Source organism: Mastomys coucha, unplaced genomic scaffold (genome assembly GCF_008632895.1).
Source record: "Mastomys coucha isolate ucsf_1 unplaced genomic scaffold, UCSF_Mcou_1 pScaffold13, whole genome shotgun sequence".
Taxonomy (NCBI): Eukaryota; Metazoa; Chordata; class Mammalia; order Rodentia; family Muridae; genus Mastomys; species Mastomys coucha.
In genome coordinates, this window is record NW_022196895.1 from 14,665,302 (window position 1) to 14,685,787 (window position 20,486).

At 33.5% G+C, this 20,486-nt stretch overlaps 1 long non-coding RNA gene and 1 other non-coding gene across 3 annotated transcripts in view; both read left to right on the forward strand.

Annotated features, from left to right (window-relative positions):
* The first annotated feature begins 1,744 nt into the window (after positions 1-1,744).
* LOC116087548 overlaps positions 1,745-20,486 on the forward strand; it is a 23,208-nt gene continuing 4,466 nt past the window's right edge. The window contains exons 1-3 of one of the 2 annotated variants that reach the window (XR_004117471.1): positions 1,745-1,864; positions 11,901-11,996; positions 19,943-19,990. This is a non-coding gene — a long non-coding RNA (uncharacterized LOC116087548). Of the gene's footprint in view, positions 1,865-11,900; positions 11,997-19,942; positions 20,108-20,486 lie in introns of those variants that run through there. The other variant, XR_004117470.1, reaches the window with a different exon arrangement.
* On the forward strand, positions 18,162-18,302 carry LOC116087948. Its single transcript, XR_004117713.1, has one exon. It is a non-coding gene; the product is annotated as a U4 spliceosomal RNA (small nuclear RNA).

Consider the following 20,486-nt stretch of genomic DNA (forward strand, 5'->3'; position numbering starts at 1 on the left):
AAAGAAACGTTTATCATCCTTAGCAATCAAAGCAATATAAATCAAAATGAATTTGAGATGCCATCTTACAGCTGTGAGAATGGCTAAGATCAATACCACAACTGACAGCTCGTACTGACAAGGATATGGAGCAAGAAGAACTCTTCTGCATTGCTGGTATGAGTGCAAACTTTTACAGATGCTATGGAAATCAGTTCTTCAGAAGTTTGATACTTTACTCCAATATCCAGCTATTCCATTCTTGGTATATAGTCAAAGAACGTTCAGTCCTACAAGAAGAACCCTGACTCTATCCCATTCATTACTACTCTACTCATATATATTCAGAAACTGGAAACAACCTATATGTTCTACAACAGAAAAATAGTTAAAGAAAACATGGTATATTTACATAATGGATTATTACTCAGCTGTTAAAAAGTATAGCATGTAATTTACAGTCATGTTGATGGAATTAGAAGGCATAATTCTGAGTTAAGTTATTCTGACCTAGAAAGTTAAATGTGGTATATATTCATCAATATGTGTATTTTAGGCATTAAATAAATGAAAAACAGCTTTCAATCTATAGATTCAGAGATGATAGGTATAGGAGAAGGGCCTATACAGGACACATGGATCACCCTGGGAAAGGGAAATAGAATAAATTTTATGGGTGGATTGTGGGAAGGGTGGGGACAAGAATGGGAAGATTATGTGTGGAATGGGATGGGAGATAGGGTTGAGAGTGAGAATGTTGAGAAAGACTGCTGGAATTGAAGGGTATTTGATGGATGAGGTGGAAATCTAGTGCAGGAGAAACTTCTAAAATGTATAAAGACAGTCCTAATGAAGTATAATAATAATAATAATAATAGTCTTCTAATAATCCTAATGAGGACATAGAGTCTCAACTGACCATCTTCTGTTACAAAACAAGTTTTCCTGCAATGGGACTGCATTGCATTCAACTGAGTTCTTGGTTAAGGCAGTGTTAATGATAATCCTCAAATGTCCAAGCCTGTTTCTAAGACAATAGTTTACTCTCCATGCTACACTGCCAAGGACAGCACTCACACAACTAATTGAACGTGGATATGTAAGCTGGTGCCTAATCAAACCTTCACCACTACATTCTAGTGTCATTAGTGAAGGAAGATATTCTGTGTGTAACCAAAGGTGCAACATTAACAATAACCCAGCCAGAAATCATTCCTCCCTGATTGATGGACTAGAGCATCAGTGGCACAGTACTTGTGGGAGTAGTCACAAATGTCTGATTATACTTAAGGCCCACTCCATAAGAAGATCTGTTTGGGTGACTTAGAACCAGGTATGAAGATAGTCCAGACCTAAGGTAAAGTGAAAAAATAAGTATCTGTAAAATGACTCATAAAAATATTTTGCTATTCTCATAGATCATTGCCTTATTCAGACATCATCAGAGAAGCTTCCTCATGCAGGAGACAGGAACAAATGCAGAGACCCAGAGTCAGGCATTTCAGAAAGAAAGATGGAGAGAAGGAAGGAAGATGGAGGGAGGAGTGGAGGGAGAGAGAGAAAGATAGGTAGAGAGAGAAAGAAGAGAGAGAGAGAGAGAGAGGGGAGAGAGAGAGAGAGAGAGAGAGAGAGAGAGAGAGAGAGAGAGAGAGCAGTCCTTGGAACACTCAGCTCTAAGTAGAATGTGTGGAGTACTCTGCTCAATGTGGAATGTATCCATGTAATCTTTTCCCTCGGAGCTCAGCAAAAGAATGTGGTAGCCAGAGTGTATAGAGGATACCAGGAGAACACAATTCTCTGAGTTAACTAAGCAAAGCTGATAGGAAGTCAGAGACTGAAGCCGCAAGCACAGGGCCTATCAAATTCTGCATCAAGTATCCTCTGGGTAAATTACAGCTATTAGATTATATTTTTATGGGAATATTGAGTTGTGATAAGTGTGTCTCTGATTCTTATGTCTCACCTTGGAGTTCTTTTCTTTCTGTGGGTTTGCTTTGATCAGCTACAATGTGATAGTTTATGCTTTATCTTATTGTGTTTTGTGTTTGTCATGTTTGGTTGTCATCTCTTAGAAGACCGTTCTTTTCTAAAGAAAGAAAGAAAAGGAGTAGATCTGGAGGAAGGAGAGGTGGTAAAAATCTTGGAGGAGTAGAGGTGGAAACTGTAATAGTAAAATGAGTATATGAGAAAAGATTCTATTTTCAATGCAAAAAAAAGCAAAGAAAATGAAATGGAAAATACAGTTAGGGGTATTTGTGTAACTGCATCTTATTTGTGGAACAGGTGTGCTATGTGTGGCTACTGAAAGAATCGACAGCTACAACAACAACAAAAACTACCACACAAGGCACTGTCCCTGTCTCATGCCATTTTCGAGTAAAACTGATTCAGCCAAAACGGAGTGAGAAACAAACCTGAGTACTTCCACAGGCCTCCCAGTGAAGGGAGTTATCTAGCAAAGTCTCAGTGTGGAAAATGAAAGGCAAATAATTTTTGAGTGATGTTTTCATGAGTTTAGTTTCAATATATTTCAATTGAAATATCTTTTAGCTTTCTAAAACTCCGTGAGTGTGCAGTCAGGTATCCACTCTTCAGCTAAGGAGAGAGTACTTGCTTCACAATAAACTGAGGAGAAATGTAATTCAGTAGCATATACTTGAATATACACAATACTTGTAAGTCCACTAAGGAGGATAGTGCACTAATTACAGTTACAAATCCAGATCATTTCAACAAGTTCAGATGGGAGGATAAGAGGTATTTTGGAAGTCATAGCCAAGAATTGTGACCATATCATAAGAGAAAAAAGAGGTGAGCATGGTAACATGAAGGATAAGTGAACTCAGTAGAGTCTAATATATCTCAGAAAAAGACCAACCAACTAACCAACAAGTCTACCTCCTCAATATTCATGAAATATTTAAAAGTGCTTTTGGCATAATGAAAGAGTAAACAAAGTGATAAAAACATTTTAAATAACAACTAGAGAATAAAATAAGAAAATAATAATAAAAGAAAAATTTTTAAAATATTTTATCCCTGAACAGGATTAAAAAATGTTGGGAGATACGAGGTTATCATTGGTCTGAAAATTTTAAAATGGCTTAAATAATAATCTGTTTCTATGCCCATAGCAAGAAGAGGGGAGAAAGAAAACAAAAATGGATAGTACAGGAAATGCATTATACTATATTGAATAATTTATGGAGTCTATGAACATAGTATGAACATAGTACATAAAGTCTATAGGTGTAAACTCAGATGTATATGTAGAAGCAGGAATAGAAGAGTGCACAAGCTTTACATCAATAGTTTTATCTTCACAGAAAAATAGAAGTGGAATTCAGACTATCCATTTTGTAAAGAAATAATCAAATTTGTGTGTGTGTGTGTGTGTGTGTGTGTGTGTGTGTGTGTGTGAGTGTCTGTTGTATATGTCTATAGTGTATGACGATCACATGTGCAGTCATCAGAGAAAATCAAGTGTCCTCCTATCATTCTTCACCAGATTCCTTTGAAAGAAATTCTCTCATTGAACATGGAGCTAGCTGGTATTGATCATCATGCACCATAGAACCTCTCACACTTAGAATTTCACAGGGGCTTCAACATAGTTCAATAGGCATAATCTCTTTTTCTAGTCAAGTCTAACTAGGTTACAACTTCAAACTTTCCCTAACTTTATGTATTTATTTAAAGGAGAATCATTATTAATTTTAATCATCTTCAAAATTTAATTTCTCATACCTGAGACTTCTATCTTTGAGTTTTAACATTTTCTTCCCTTAGGTGATTTGTGTTCATTAACTACAAGATTTTATTAAAATGTGAAAAGGAAGCTGCCATTTCTATTTTCATCCTTTTAAATTCAGATATAACTCTATGTGTGACTGTGTGAATGTATAGAGTGTGTTTATGAATAGAACAACAGTTAGAAATGAAGCTTAGCCTTGTAAATGTTATATAAAACAAATAATTGGCAATCTCGTTGCTGTATCTTCTGACAAAACTTTACACAATCAGAATAATGCATTCGTTTTCATGGAATTTTAAAATACTAGCAGTGTTGTCTTTGTCAGTCTAAACAGGAACATAAACATCATCAACATATTTTTTTTCTGAGAAACTATCCAGGACCTCCAGGATCTTAGTTACTTTGTGGGTTTCGAGGGGAACCAAACCTGGAAAAGAAATGGGCAAGAAAGGAGCGGAAGGCTAAGCAAGTCTTTTGTCAAAGCCTCGTTTATTAATGACCAGTGGCCAGTATATATATATATATATATATATATATATATATATATATATATATATATATATATATATACACGTTACAGAAAAAGGAAATGAGGAGGGGGTGAGGGGAATTCAGCTGGAACAAAGGAGGAGAGGGGAATATCTGGCCCCATGTTCAATAAGGGGACCCCAGATATATTGCAGCCTTATCTCAGGGAGTTGTCTCTGTGAAGATCAGCTCTAGGCACCTCTCAGCAGATGACAAGAGTTACTTAGGCGGGTGACCGATATATCAAGGTCAGTGATCTTACTGACCAAGATCACTTATCCAGTTGTGAAAGCAGGCGGAAGCTGGGGCTAGTTTGGTATTGCTATGCTAATTCTCTGGTTCTGCTAGAGGCAATGACTAGGAGGTTCTGACCTAACACTTGTAGCTAATGTCCTTGAGTGAGGGAAGCCCTAAAGAATGTACTTGACCTCTGTTGCTAGCTCTGGCAAGGCAGATTACTTGAGAGAAATTCCAAGCTAAGGACAGCTTGGTATTAAACTAGGATCCAGGTTCTCAAGCCTCCTGGCTCCGGGGTGTCTCCACCAGAGCTGAGGTTAGCAGTGGGTCAAGCCCGAGAGTGCTTTTGGTTTCCAACAAGAAACCATATATATAAATAAAACATTATTATTTTCTATTGGGTATTATAATTTAAATTTTGTACTAATTCATGTAAACTATAAAATAAACAAATAGCTAGACATTTGGAGAGAAGTTATGAATGTGCAATTGTAGAATTTTAGACTGTGTCATTTTAGGATGGCACATACCAGAAACATACCCTCATTGTGCTCCACAATTCTTCACATCAAATGATATCTTATGAAAAATGTCTCTTGTATTAGAATTGTAGGTTATTATTCAGTAACAATATTCTCTCTATATCCAAGAGTGTCCTCTAATAAGGATTACCTGGTTACAACATACACTCATTCTATCTTCTGGCCACGGATTTCTATTTTCCCACCTTTCTCATGATTTTCTTTTCTAAAACAACCTTCGGGGGAAATACTTTCTGCTTTAATTTGCCCCATACTTTAAAAAATGTACATATGAATGCATATTTTGTGTGTGTGTGTGTGTTTCTGTGTGTCTGTGTGTGTGTGTGTGTGTGTGTGTGTGCGTATGTATGTATGTATGCATGTGTTTGGTGAAACTGAGCATCTTTGCCTCAGTGTACATCTAGAAATGGGAGAACATCTTCACAGAGTCAACTTTCTTCTTTCATCTTTACATAAATTCAGAAGAACAAACTCAGGTCCACAAGCATCCACAGATTTTGGAAACGTTGTGGATCTCAATACAAGAGGACTTTTTTCTCTTCTGAATAATCACCAATAAAGGACTATGCTGTATATGAATTATTAGCACACCAATCTTCTCATATTGTGAATCATTTAGCTTTATTTATTTCTCTATTACTTTATTTAGATTATCAGTGTGACAGTTAGACAATATGCATTAATCTGAAATGACTTCAGTCATGCTAAAATGTTAGAATTAAAGATGTCATAAATTAAAACTGTATAAAAACATGAATAAAGAAAATGTAATCATTTCTGAAAGTGTGGCCTCACAAATTTTAAATTTTCACTATAAACAATGTTATTAAACAATTTATAGAAAGAACAAAGAAAATAAAGATATGAACCTGATTACAAAGATATCCTAAGAAGAGTCTATGGTGAAATTGAACAACTATCATGTGATGGGCTTGTTTGTAGATTTTAGTAGTTTTTCCCATACTGGTGTAACAGATGGGATTCTGTGTTGTATACTTCTCTCGTAGAATGTATGTTCATGAAAGCAGCATCTAAAGAAATCAGTATAATAATTGTCAAAAACTCCCACTGACAAAGTTAGAATCTGAAGATGAAAATTTAAAGTTTCAATAAAATGGTTTCATTATTATTTTATATGATATGTAGTTTTTAAATATGTATGTATAAGTAAATTAAATACTGTGATTAGACTTCTGAATATTTAATTTGTAGTCTGAGAGTACATATTTAAATTTCCTTCTGGGAATATGTGAAATTACTCTCTATTCATGTTTACCTTATCTGTCAGCACATATACTAAACAGATTAGAAGCTCCCAAAAGTGACATTTAACATATATGTGCCAACTGAGGACCTGAAACACATGCTACAGTGAAAGAATTGCAACCTTAATTTTCCCATCTCAGAAATTTAACCCTACCAGATGTACACAGGTAGGATACGTGAATTATTTCAGCTTGTTTTCGCTTCCCATTTCTGCCAAGACTCAAGTTTAGTTGTAACATTATATAGTAATACCTGAGTCCGTAGTTCTTAGCATTTATTATCCATATTTCTAGTTGCTAACTGATGTTATTTTTCCATTAGTTTCTAAGCAACCTTTTAATGAGATGCAAATCATGGATATTGGTATCTCCTGCTGTGGTTGATCCATAATTTAAAACTCACTAGGTTCATGAAATTGTGGTGGTCATTGTTGCTGTATGTAAATTAGCACATTTAACGTGCTTTGATCATGCATAAAACAACTGCTACATGGTACAAACTGAGTCTATATAAAGACAAATAGAATGAAGTTAAGTCCAGAAAAATATTTTTAAACTTTCACTCACTCAAATCCTTATCATGGTTTAAATTCTTACTATCTAAGCCAATGAAAGTTCTGTATTATTTAGAATAATTTAGTACAACTTTCTATTATATGCAACCCCATTTGGATGCCTTAATATTTAATGGTCTTCCCTCTATATAGTCATTTCCCTTTTTTCATTGTAGAGATATGTGTCTGCTTTCAATTATTTTACATTTAGTACACTTCTCTGATGAGTTTTTACTTTTTTTTTTTTAGAATTTGGTTTTTCTTTGACATTTACAAAGATGTATACAATATATCAAGATTATATTCTCTTTATTTCCCTAGTATATAAGAGCTTCCCAACACATTCCCTTTCTCTTTGTTTTCCTCTTTGCTTCTTTCTTTTTTAACCCACTGAATCCAATTAGCATTGACAGCGAGTGGGTGAGTATTGGCCATTGTGGAAAGATGTGAAACCTACCACTGGCAATAATGCTCAAAGATAAATGGCTCCTCTGACCCCAGAATACAACAATTAGTGACCTCTAAGAGAGAACCATAGGCCCCTTGCCATCCATGCCAATAGATAATATTGTGGCTGCTCCTTCAACTTGCTGGTTGAAATATTTCATACAGTGACAAACATGTCATTGGAGGATCCCTTCCATTTATTGTAGCAATCCTAAGAGTATATCCAAACATACTCATTTCCTTTAGCACCATCTATACCCTTGGGTATTATAGTCCAAAGTGGTTCATATTTTGGAATATGTACCACATCATTTTCTGATCTAGTTTTCTAGTAAGTAAATATCTAATTAACTGTATTAAATCAGCTGGAATTTTAATTTCATTAAAATATAATTCATATGTAGATAAAGTTATTAAATTATTTACCTTTTTTTTTTTTTTACTGCTGCCTTGGACACTTTAGTACAGGATAATTATTTTTCTCTCAGGTAAATATTTACTATATTGTAAGAATAAGATCCTTCACAGAAAATTTGTGGTTTTTATAGATGGAAACAAATGAACAAAGAAAAGAAATAACATAAATGTCCAAGAAAAATGTAATATCTGTACTGGCTGGTTTTGTGTGTCAACTTGACACAGGCTGGAGTTATCACAGAGAAGGGAGTTTCAGTTGGGAAAGTGCCTCCATGAGATCCAGCTGTGGGGCATTTTCTCAATTGCCCCTTGTGGGTGGTGCCATCCCTGGGCTGGAAGTCTTGGGTTCTATAAGAGAGCAGGCTGAGCAAGCCAGGAGAAGCAAGCCAGTAAAGAACATCCCTCCATGGCCTCTGCATCAGCTCCTGCTTCCTGACCTGCTTGAGTTCCAGTCCTAACTTCCTCTGGTGATGAACAGCCATGTGGAAGTAAGCCAAATAAACCCTTTCCTCCCCAACTTGCTTCTTGGTCATGATGTTTGTGCAGGAATAGAAACCCTGACTAATACAATATCTGAGCTTCAGATGTTTGACTCTTTTGTGGGACATGATTGAACTTCAGCATAAGTGACTATAAATGTGTAAGCTTTCCTTCACTAAGATTCATACACAGAGTTAAATATTTCAGCTACTATTTGATGGCTACTCAAGTGCATCTCATTCATTTGAATATTATAAAAAATTAAATTAGTTATTATTCAAAATTTAGAAAATAGAGAAGGCCCAAATATATTCATTACCTTGAAATAATAATTTGATCAAGTAACATCATTTTAGTGATATTTCAGGAAACAAAAATGTACATGAGCATTATAGTTATAAGGTCTACTAAGTAAATATGGAGATATAAAACACTGATCATGATTTTTGTTAACCAATCTCTAACGTTACTAATGCTTTTAAGTCTCAAGCAACATTTATAAGTATGTCAAGCAATAGTTAGGTCTCTCTTGCTGCAGGAACTAAAGAGTACAGGAATATGCCATGATTGACACAGAGTAGCACCATGTAATCTATTTGAAATAGTCATAGAATCATTGGACCCACACAACTAAGTAATGTTAATCTGACAAAGTAAATAAGAACAGCAAGAAAAAAGTCAATTAAAGTTACTTCATATGAAATTCAATTTTAATAAAGTCAAAAGAGCATTTCTCTTTTACAACTCCTATTGATAAAAGGTATTGCTTTCTAGAGGCAACAAAGCCAGAGAGCAAATCCTCTCTGGATTCCTCCGTTCGCACTGCTCCTTCTTTTTCATTATTGCTTTACTCTGAATGCTCAATAGCTCTATATTCGCTTCTGTCATTTATTAAATTTCCTAACAGTTTTCCATACTTGTTTTTGTACATTGTGAACCTGTTCTCTTAGTGAGTTTTCAGACATTCTCATGACTCAACATTAATTTCTGAATCCTGTATTCTATTCCATTGTTTTATGTGAAATTTTCTTTTCATTTTTAAATATTTGTCCTACAATTCATGCTACTTCAACCACTTTGTAACATAATGTCTTCTGGTGAAGGATTGGTTCATCTCTGCCTGATTTGATTTCTTTCACTAACTCAATTCTATAATTTATTCATCTCATATTTTGCATGTTATAATTAATTACAAGTATTTTAAATGGAGTTTAAAAACTATGCATGATATTCTAGTGCCTAAATTATATGAGGCAATTTATTGTATTATAATTATAAACAATAAAAGTACAATTTAAAATTACAAAGCTGATAATTGCTATTTCTCATGATTTTCAGAATATTAAAACAATAGCTTATATTATAATATTTTACTATAATACAGTATCTTGTATAATCTGGCAAACAGCTTACAAAATGTAAGATGATGATATATATTGTTAAACAATAATATGAATTCATGCCCACCGGTTTCTTTTAAAACAGATATTTGTGCATATAAATGTTATTATTAAAAAGTCACATTCTCTTTTCTTCTGTAAAATGAAGAACATCTATATAAATCCCAACATGTGAACTTTCTTGAACTCTATTAGTTTTCATTAAGCAATAGGAAAATTGAGTTGTTTCTCTGGGCAATAAAAAAGCTTACCCTTGCTTCTCTTTCTTCTCTGACAGCATAGCTGTGCAATTCACCTCTTGTATTGACAGCACATGACAAAGGGAAGCACTAGGTCTGCTTCCTCTCCCAGCAATGTCTATGGACTTCTCTTAGCATATATGTCTGCAGCACTCCCCAGTACTGTCCTACATATAAAATGAGGCTCAGAGAGTCTGGCCATTTTTGTACTAGTGAGGCTCTGTGGAAGAGTGGTCTCTATTGTGTATTGTGTATTGTGATCTACCTATTCCTCTGGCAGAACAATGCTCATGGATGTTCTGCATACTAAGTCTATAATTGCAGGACCCTCTTATGGTTGTCTCTGTATAGTTCTCATACTTGCATGGAAGTGTACTGAGCATGTCATTTATCTACTTCTGCTGATATTTTTCCATTAGGGCTTATTGGAGAGGTGTTAATTCTATTCTGGTACCTAATTCTCAACAGATACCTGTGCTATATTACCACATATTATTTATGTTACCACTATTATGATATTAGCAGAAATTGTTCTTGTTTTGAGAATTGTTTATTTTTTGATATTATAATTTAATTACAACATTTAACCCTTCTCTTTTTTGTGCCTCCTCCATACCCATCATCACTCACGTTCAAATTCATGGCCTCTTTCATCACTACTTATTATTACATGCATGTATGTATATTTATTTTTAAGTTACAAGTAATATCTTACTATATCTAACTTATATTTTGAAAAAATAACACCCAAAAGTTCTTTGATATATCTATTGATGCTTTGTTACATGCATTCACATATGTATATATGTATATATATGCAATTTGCATGTCTGTGTGTATGTTTGACATTTTAAAGATAAAATTAATGCCATGATAATCATTTGAAGGGAGAGAATGTTTATTTTAGCCAAGATAATTTACTATCTCACTTCAAAGCAGGCAGTAAACCATTTTAAAATAAAGGAAAATGAAAAATAAGTTTAAAGTTGCATAAAAATAATCTTGATATGTGGTAGTTACATGTAAGTACAAAGGTCTGATCACTCAGGAAATAGAAGAAATGAGTAATTTCTGTAACTCTGGAAGTTGCATAGAAGGACCTTCTATCAATAAAAATGTGAGCCAAAGCAGAGTATTTCATTTTTGCAGAGACAATGAAATTCGTAGAAATGTTGTATCAATTGATAAAATTGAAATTTGGGTGGGGTATGTATGAGTGGCAAAGAAGGATCTTAGATAAATACCTTCAGAATTCTACAAAGGAGATCCCTCTTAGAAGCTCATTCTAAATATTAGCATGCATATATTTTTGAGTTATATGAGTTTGAGTAAAACAGTAACTATAGGAATACTAAAACTGTAAAATATTTCAGAGAAAATAAAGCAAAAATAGATATTAGAATTTCATTGCTTCATAATACCAAAGGTTATATAGTATTTTGAAAAATAGCTAAGGGTCTCACAAGAGAAATACTTCTGTGTAAGTTTGAAAATACAAAGAGAAAAAAAGACTTCAAAATTATAATGTATAGGAAATACACTGTACTGCAAGTGATAATTCCCACTCAGTCAATCCAGCTTTCTTTAAAGAAAAAATAAATATATAATGGACAATGTAACTTAGAATGTCCAGTGACAGAAATTTTCAGAAATCAATAATATACTTTTTCTCTTACTGTCATAAAGATTCATCATGTCTCTTATTTTAAGCATATAAGTTCAATACTTTTTAGTGTTATATGTCAGAGAACTGCTATAGATCTCAGCAGATTAAAACCAAACCTATATTCCTTTCGGTGGGTTCTAGAGGGAAACTAGTTCCTGGTTTATTTCACTTGTTAGCAGAAATCAGGTCTATTTAGGTCTGGTAATATGTTCAGTCAGACCCCATTATATGTTTATTGACTATGTAAATTCAATTTCATTCCCATCTGCTAGAAGCTATTGGATTCTCTTTACAAGTCCTTCCCTACCACCAAAGCACATGCAAACATACACTCTCTTACTCCTTCAATCACAAAGCTGGAATGACAATATTTTCACATGTTGTATTTTTAGGGGAAAACCATCAAATGAAAACATTAAGAGACTGAAAACAAATGGTATACTTCAAGATTTGGAGAATTAATGTTGAGATCAGAATTGCAAAACCAGGTAAATAGTAAAAGCGGTTCAATATATTTATACTTCACATCATTAGTGCTATAAAAGGATTTCGATAAGGTATCTTGTTTCCATAATTTGCCAATCATTTAAACACATCATAGTTTGTAGACAAAGACAGACATTAGAGTTTAATACAGTGAAATCTTGTTGATTTTGATTTATAATTAACATAGTATTTATCAAAGTAACGATTCAGAGTGCCTAAAATCAGTTTTATCCAGTTCAGTAACTTATGTCCTTCTTACTCTGTACCTAATAAGCTATTAGATTATTTCCTAAGACAATAAGCCTTGCTGTGCTTATCTAGAAGGAAATGACCTCTCTCTACCTATGGGATTTCAAGTCAATAATACCCAATGTAGAGGTCTGTCTATTGAACTATAGTTTGTTCTGTGTGATTTATATGGAATCAACTTCCTATCCAAGTTTATGAAATAAGATTTCCAAATTGAAATACACAAGCAACACTGAGAATCTCTCAATGATTTGCCTTAAGATTTTTATTAGATTCTGAAGCCAAAAAAGTATACTTAATTTGTTTCAATAAGGGATTAAATTTCTATTAAAATGTAAATGTAAACTCTCATATATTTTAATATTTAATGTTCATTATAAGTGACTTTATGTAAAGCATCCTAAATGAGCTCTGTATCAATCAAACTTTGGCAAGAATAATGAGAAAAAATTAGTAAGGAGGTGATAGCTTTGTCAGGAAACATGAAAGGAAAGACTTTGGAAAGAAAGTCTGAAACATAGCGGTGGGAAACTATTCAGTGGGCCAGAGAACTTGCTGTACAAACCAAAAACCCAAACTCACATCCACCTAGCCGTGTTTACTGCCAGCACTTATAACTCCAGGGTTTGCTTTGGTGGAATAGAACCAGCAGAATCTCTGTGGATCCCAGGTCAGCTAACTTAGACACAATCTAGAAATCAACATACAATGGAACTATCACAGGGTTTTAGGATAGAGGGTGATAGGGTGGGAAACATGATGTCCTTCTCTTACATCTGTACATGTGCCCAACAGTGCATGTACTCATAGATACATGTATATACACACTAATATACTATACACATAAAAGTTCATAATATATATATATATATATATATATAATGGTTCATACATAATGAAACCTGAAGCATATTATTTGCATTTTACAAAGTTCATAGCAGCACTCATGCCTTATTATATTGGGTGGCATAAGATTTTTGTATCTCTAGCAAAGAACCAAACTTTTACTTTGATAATATTGCATCATTTTGAATTGCTTCAATTCCTAATTCAGAATTCAAGACCAAAAACAATTTTTCCAAAATACTGCTAAAAATACCTACTTTTTGAATAAACAAAACCTGAAGATATATCTGGATGCCACAGTGCATACAACACTTCTACTTCCATTGCTGACAGACGTTGAAATTTGTCTGAGTTTCAGTGCCATGTGGTTATTTCTCATAAAACAGAGATCAGAAAAATCTGTGGGGTTTATCAATGTCTTTCAGGTAGACATAGTTAATTTTTCTGTCTGCATTTGTTACGTTTGTAAAACACAGTATTTTGTGTTGTGCCTTCCAAGTGTATACTTGTATGTGTCTTCTCTCTAGTCATTTAACTTTGTGGGGTTTATACTGAGTAAGAAAATGCTGCTAATTTTGCGTAGGATTCACTAGTGTGCTCCTTGGAAGAAAATATAATTTGTCTTCCAATAACCCTGGAGTAAAGGCATCATAATCTGCAGCATAGTAAGACTCATGCTTTCATCAGACTGAGTGACTTTGGATATGTCAGTAGTCTATTTACAATTTAAAATTATCTCATTGTGTTTCAATTTGACAGTTTTGCTGCTATTAATTGCTATTTTGCAAAAGGCCTTGCTTATTTTAGTATTTGATTTACTTATTTTATGTTTCAAACAGAGATGTGTGCAGAAGTACAATAAGAAATAAAATATTTTTAACAAAACAAGAAATTACTTTATAAAATTCAACATTTATCACAAAAAATCATGAGAAACAAATCTCAGATCAATTAATGCCAAGAAAGAGAAACACATATCTGAGATTATAATGAACTGTTAAAAGCTGAAAGCACATACATACTCAAAGATGTTACCTGAAATGGGATACTAACGTGTTTCTTTTTAAAATTATTTTATGTATTTACATTCCAAATCTTGCCCCCATTCCAGTTCCCCTCCCAGAGTTCTTTACCATCTCCCTTTTGCCTCGGAGAGAGTGCTGCCCAACCTACCACTCACCTACTCACACATCTTCTACCACTGAGGCCAGACAAGGCAGTCCTCTGCTATATATGGGCTGGAAACCAAAGACCAGCCCATGCATGCTCTTGGATTGGTGGCTTAGTCTCTGGGAGCTCCCAGAGGTCCAGGTTAGTTGACACTGTTGATCTTCCTATGGGGTTTCCATCCTCTTCAGCTACGACAATCTTTTCGATAATTCTTCCTTATGGGTCCCCAAATTCAGTCCAGTGCTTGGCTGTAAGTATATGCATCTGTCTCAGTCAGCTGCTGATAGAGCCTCTCAGAGAATAACCATGCTAGGCTTCTGTTTGCAAGCATAACACAGCATCAGTAATAGTGTCAGGATTTGGTGCCTGCCTATGGGATGGATCTCAACTTGGGCCAGTCAATGGAAGGCCTTTCCATTAGTCTTTCCTACATTTTTGTTTCTGTATTTCTTTTTAACAGAAAAAAAAAATCTGGGTCAAAAAATCTATAGGTGGGTTGGTGACCTCATCTGTCCACTGGGGGCCCAGTCTTTCTACTAGAGGTAGTCTCTTTACATTCTATCTGCCTACTGTTGTGCGTTTTCCTACAGTAATCCCCGTTGAGTCTTAGTTCTCAGCAAAGAATCAACACAAAAATACAAGTAGCATTACTTCAGAACTATAAAGAATCAGATCTAGAAAACTGCTACAAAAGATATTTAGTACATTAAAAATGTGTCAGTTCATTTTTCTCATAAAATCTGATTTCTAGTTATAACTAAAATACCAACATTTCAATGAAAATTAAATCTATAAACTACAAGCCATCAAAGTTTTAAATATTACCATTATCATATATGCATTCAATAAACTACTAGCTCTTTAAAATAGCATGGTATCATACAATGCCATGCTTGAAAACATTTTTAAAGATATAATCATTCTCTTATACTAATATTATTTATGAACTTAATCATACTGGAAACCCATAAGGAATGCTATACAATTAAGAAGTTCACCAGTAGCATTCATGTAAACAAAGATGACATTTGAATGTGTAATAAATAATACTTTAAATAAATTGCAACAAACCACTAACATCTCTCTCATTTCATACTCATATACATATTAGGAGGCTTCTACAATAGAGGCTTCCAGGTGTCATTTCAAAGGGATGTTAATGTTAATGGTACCATCTGACATGATCCACTCTATCCTTTCTTCTTATTGTCTTCCCCATTTAATTAGATTCTAGTTTTCTCTTTATCTTCTACAATACTACATGCTATTTCCATGCATTTGGAAGATCCCCCAAATCCTTGTAGATACCTAATTTCTGCAGTTACTAAGATAAAAATATACATACTTATAGTTTAACAACTTGCATCTCTATATAACATAAAAACATACAATATTTACTTTTTCTTGATTTGGGTTAATACACTCAGGATGACTGTAGCTTCATCCATTTACCTGAAATTTTCATTTTGCATAACAGGTGAATAATAATATTCTATTGTGTACATGGACCACATTTTCATTATCCATTCATCAGTTTATAGAAATCTAGATAGAATGTTACTACTATACATTAATTATGAATACCCCAGCAACAAACATGGATGATCAAGTCTCTCTGAGGTAGGATATAGAGTCTTTTGTATATGTGTGCAGTAGTGGGCATAGCTGGATATTGAGATAGATCAATTTTTAGGTTTTTACAGAACCTCAACGCAGATCTTCAACATACCTGTGCAAGTCTGCATTCCCAACATCAATACATAAGTGTTCCCCTTTTACCACATGTTTGAATGTGTTGTCATTTTTAAATTGATTTTGCTCATTTTATTTGGTGTATGATGAAATTTCAAGTAGTTTTAACTTGTACTTTTCAGTATGCAAAGGGTGTTGAACATATTAAAATCATTCTTAGGAATTTGTGTTTTATCGGTGTATATGTTTAGTTCTCCACTCCATATTTAATATTTTTATTTTATTATTATCTTGTTTTTGAGTCCTTTATGCATTCCAGAAACTAATTTTCAATCAAATACATAACTGTTATATATATATATATAGAAATGGATCACAATACAGTGTAGACGATGCCTCAGCTAGACATCTTATATATTACTTCTAGATGAGTAATTGATGAAAGGAGTCCAAGTGATCTCCAAAAATATCAAAGGACCTATCATTGAAGACACACCTTATTTGTGTCAGTGAACACATAGAAACCAAGCTGGTGCTCACCTTGAAGGTTATCCAACTATAATTAGCATTTATGGTGCTGTAGTTACCAGAGTAGAGAAGAAATCATCAGTTATAAACCTCTGAGTTATAAATCTTGATATCTATGACAATGATCTGCAGATACACAGGAAAATAATGGCAGAAATGCTATGGCAATCTCTAACCACCTCCTTACATTGTATCTAGGGCCCCAGACATGAAATCAACCATATACCTGATATTGCTAAAATGCACAAGAACCTGAAACTCGATGGGGAATAGGCTTTGGAGGAAAGCCTACCACTATTATTTTGGTTTGAGAACATATCAATAAGAGAACTCTTTGTGACATGTAGCTGTATCACTAAATCACAACACTACTTAATCCTCATGAAAGAAGCTTCATGAAATAGATGGATATTAACACAGAGATCCACAACTGGACAGTTATCAAAGAAAGAGAGACTTTGAAGCATTTAGTCTTAAATGAGATATCTTCATTAAATAATTCTCCTCAAAGCTCAGGTATATATATATATATATATATATATATATATATATATATATATATATATATATATATATAAGATAAACTGAAAAAAGTCTAAGGATATGGGTGACTCCAAGGGAAAAAAATGTCTCGAACACACAATGAGACGATGCACATGTGAAGTCACTGAGACTGTGGCAACATGCACATGACTCGCAAAGGATCAAATCAAACAAAATCTCAGAACCAAAAATAGGAAATAGACAAAATATTCCCACAATTACTAAGATTTTATTTGTAATTGATCCCTGCTAGGAAAAGACAAATCAATTTGTTCCAGTGTAGTCATTAGGTATATCAACCATAGTCCAGAAAAGGCCTCGTCCCCATGAGTAGGTGGCCAACACAAAATGCAGGCCATGACTATTTTAATACACTTTTAGTTTGTTTGTTTATTACCAGTTTTCATCTTATTATTTCTTGTAGTAGTATGATATTTTATTTTTATATTTTTGTTTTTGAGTATTGTTTTAGTTTTATTAGAGTTTGCATGCGTGTGCATGTGTTTGTGTGTATGTGTGTGTGTGTGTGTGTGTGCACGTGCGTGCATGAGAGAGAGAGAGAGATAGAGAGGAGAGAGAGGCAGGAGGTTGTATGAAAAGGAAGCTAGGTACTCTGGGACTAATTGAAAGAGAAAGCAAAAATTAAAATATTTTAAAATCACTGTGTAGGTTCATATATATTATAGTGAGATATTTAATGGCATTCTTCCTATATATGTTACTTCTAATAATTCAGGATTAAAATCTCATAACATTTATGTGTGAAAGGCATATAATAATTCTCTCAGGATTCTGAGAGCTATCTTACAGTACAATTCATTCATCAGCAAATATTCAGGTTATATTTCTTCAATAAAATGATAGAGGGATAGTATTTATTTATTAAGATTCTATAAGTTTTTATAGAAATATTTTAAAATTGAAAGTAGATTCTTCCATCATACAATATATTCTGACATGTTCCCTTCCCTCCAGTATTGCCCCATACCCCCATATCCACTCTACCCAAGATGGAGATCATTTATCTATTGGAAAGAGATCAGAACAAATATGAATTTTGTCTCACTGATTTAGGAAACATCAATTCCAAATGGTTTATGGATTCAAACTTAAAGTGGTAATTTAAAAATCAGAAATGAAGTTTTGTGCAGTGGCAGTATTGTAGCCAATAAGGTTTATCTGAGGTGCGATTATTGCTAATTGAAAACTTTTCTCAATACCCCTCTGTGACGACTTGCAATACAGTCAGCATTGGCAATTTTTGACAGTTCTATGGAGACTGAAAAAAAAATCAGAAATGAGTATATATATATACTCATTTTACACACACACACACACACATATATATATATATGTGTATATATATATATACCTTTGAGTTAGGAACATTTTGTATGCCTGCACACACACACTCACACACACAGACACACGTACACACACACACATACACACATACACACACATACATATCATATATAATTCAGTGATACTGACAACAGCTGAAATGCATGACTCCTTTAAGCAATTGAAGCATTGCTCATGCTAAAGCCATTCTGTAAAGAGTATATGCATCCCAAGTCAAAGATTGTTATGTATTATATACTAATATCAAAATGCACAAAGTGTTCTTTGTACATGAGAGGCAAAGCACTCTTCTTATAAACATACTGAGAAAAATAACTGAAATGTGAATCAGATTATAAAGTTTTAGCTCTTTGTTTATAAGAGTTTTGTGAAACCATCAACTAATGATAATAAAACAATGAAATAAAGCACATGATGGGAATCTTACTAAACAATAGAATAGAAAAATAGTGATACCTAGGAGGACTTCCTAATGCACTACTAGATTCAATACATGAACTACTATTCCTAATGCACCACTAGATACAATACATGAACTGCTATTACAGGCATGAGGACTAGTGATGCTGAAAATAGAATTTCAATTAAAAATGTCTATACAATGTACACAGCAATTCTAGATTTGATACATAATATATAAAACTCAAGTCACAAAACTTTTCTTTTTACTTACTTTCATTACTTATTTTTAATTAAAAATCTATCCCCTTTGCTTTTTTCCTCCACCCTCCCCAATCTAACCTCTCCTCTCTTTCCATTTATGCTCTCTAGTCTTTTTCTTTAATTGTTGGCATATATATATATATATATATATATATATATATATATATATATATATACATATATATATGGATACATAAATGACTATTTACATACATACACACACACACACATATATATATATATTTATATACATATATGTATGTCTTAATATGCGATGTATACTGGTAAGCAATTGCCTATGTAGTCAGCCTATCTTTAAGGTCTTCTATATGTCTGTATTTTATGCTCCACTGTTTGTCTGTTATGTGTGCATAATACTTCTTATTGTTATAATACTTCTTATTGTTATTTTGTCTCCTTGATTGTTCCTAACAACATCTGTATTTTGTATGAATGGAATAGCACTGAAAACAAGGTATGGGAAGCAGATAAGAGCTATGTTCTTAGAAAAATCTAACAGAGTTATACAAGGGAAAAAGTTACATTACTGACCTCTAACCACCCAGAATAACAGTGAAAACTGCACAAAGATGTTATCAACCTATACCATAATTTGCTTTCAACATTTACAGGATATTTGTTGTTTAGGTTTACTTTCAAACCCTTAACTGTTATAAGATTGCATAGAATACACAAACATATTTTCTGGGTCAGTGGCATGGAAGAGTGCATAGTTTAAGGTTAAAGCTTATGGTGTTTAAATTTGGTTGCAGAAGCTGATTACATGGAAAAACAAGATGCAAGGCAGATAGGCTGGGTTGTCATATGTGATCTCAAGGCATATTATCAACTTAGTTATAACTTTTGTAAAATTCTCCATTTTTTTTTTAAGGCCAAGAGACACTTTCAGAAAAGATATTACCACAGATCACAACTTAAGGTAATCAAATCAGGGAACAAGAAACTGACTCATGTTACAGGTATTATACATCATCTCTAAGAGTTTTTACTTGTATTCTTAACAATATATTCTACAATAAATTTGATAACTGTTTAATGAATAATAGAGTCTGTGAAGAGTTATTAAAAATGTTGTTTGTACCCCCAGGAAATCCAAATTCTGATTAATCAATGAAAAGGATTCCACATTTTAAGAAATTTTAAACCTTAAAGAATGAGAGGCACTTGGTCCTGTGAAAGTTATATGCCCCAGTGTAGGGGAATGCCGGGGCCAGAAAGTAGGAGAGGGTGGGATGGTGAGCAGGAGGAGGGGGAGGGAACAGGTTATATTTTGTTTTTGTTTTTGTTTTTTGTTTTTGTTTTTTTTTGGAGGGGAAACTTGGAAAGGAGATATCATTTGAAATGTAAATAAAGAAAATATCACATATATATGATATATAATATCATACACACACACACACACACACACACACACA